Raw genomic sequence first — 1,735 nt, 5'->3', positions numbered from 1 at the left:
TGAGCATTATAAACCGGAAAGGAGGGAGTAGTCAATAAATGAGAGAATTGCACAAGAAGCGGCCGACAGCTGGGACCAAGCAGCTCGAGCAGTATTTGTGTTTTTGAGGTGTGAGCACTGCAGAGTTTTTCGATGTTTACCCCAGACATTATTTTTTCTCCTTTGAACAACAACAAAAACATCGCTGCAGGTATTAACTGGGCGGGCTGTAGCCCTTCTAGCCCAGGCCAGATATCCAGCCCAGATATTAATTTTTTTCAAGCTGAAAATGGCTAGCCCAGCTATACTTTTTTTTGAGGAATACCCAGGCAAGGTCAAGTTGTTATTCTCCGCCCCGCTGGGCTGCAAATCTTTCCTAGGAGGGATGCATTAGGCTTAACAAGAAAATCGGCTTTAAAAAATAATAAATGGGATGTAATTATAAAAACTGGCTAGTAACTATTAAAAATGCACCAAACAATGATTACTTTATAAAATATTATTTTTGGAATATTGAAAATTTTAATTTCATTAATTGTTGCGAGCGCAATGTTTCGTTGGATTTTTACGTAATATAAATTTATATTGAAATTGTATTTAATCTGACTAGAAATTTTGGGATAAAAATATTCGGATCCCATCAAAATGTGGGAAATTTTATTGAATTCTGTTTTGAACGGTTGGTTGAAATGGGCTGTACTTTTAACAAACTGTAAATGGGCTGTAGTAAATTCCATTAGAATTCAAAAATGGGCTACACAATCTTACAAATCTCAAATGGGCTATAAGTTCTCTGCCACACACTTCTGGCCTTACTAAGTTGATGCGTCCCCTAAAAAAATAGAGTTGACGCGTATGCAAGGCTTTGTCAACTTATAGTCAACACACGGTTCTAGCAGCAGTGGTCGTTGGATGTCCATCCAACGGATGCCGTGCTTCTTCTTCAATCGGATATTCTAGCTTCACCCGCCCCAAAAATGATTCCTCCCCCTGACATCTGGGGTGCACCGTTTCAGAAGCTGACCTGTGGGCCTACTAAGTTGACATACCAAGGGCTTTGTCAACTTAGTCAATATAAACGATTCTAGCTGTAGTGACCGTACGATGTCCATCCAACAGCCGTCGTGCTTCTTCAACCTATGGTCTTCTTGCTCCAGCCGCCCAAAGCAGCGCCGGTCGTGCCGCCTGCTCCTGCCTCCCGTGGCTGGCTGTGCTGCCGCGGAGGCCTCACCGCCCCCTACTACTCCCACCGCTGGCCAGGCCATCCCTCCACTCACCCACACCCCCTGTTATTCTGCGGCGACGGCAGCGCAGTCGAACGATTGAACCCTCATACTCCTCTCCGCGTGTGCGTCCACTGCCGCGTCTTCCCCGACTCCGTGTCGTCCCCTTCCTAGGCCTCGCTGTCATCCACCGCTGTGGTACTCTCGGCGCGGCGTGGTCAACGTGGTCAAGGAACGACTTCCATCGGACGTGGACTGTACGTGGAGAGGCTGACAGCTGGGTCCACGGCAGCCGCAAGGAAGTGCCTCCTTATTACGCGCAAAATAATTATTCCTCCACCTGACAGCATGGACCCACCGGACGGGCCACCGTATTTCGTGAAAAAAATGATTCGCCCCCTGACTGCTGGGACCCACGAGCTACATCTTTGCACGCAAGGAAGTGCGTCCAAAAAAAAAAATTCGCCCCCCTAACAGCTGGGACCCACCAGCTACATCTTCGCATGCAAGGAAGTGCGTCTGAAAAAAAAACG

The sequence above is a fragment of the Triticum aestivum genome, chromosome 7B (genome assembly GCF_018294505.1).
Source record: "Triticum aestivum cultivar Chinese Spring chromosome 7B, IWGSC CS RefSeq v2.1, whole genome shotgun sequence".
NCBI classification, from domain to species: domain Eukaryota; kingdom Viridiplantae; phylum Streptophyta; class Magnoliopsida; order Poales; family Poaceae; genus Triticum; species Triticum aestivum.
The sequence above is the reverse complement of the archived record's forward strand: the minus strand, read 5'-3'. Positions refer to the sequence as shown.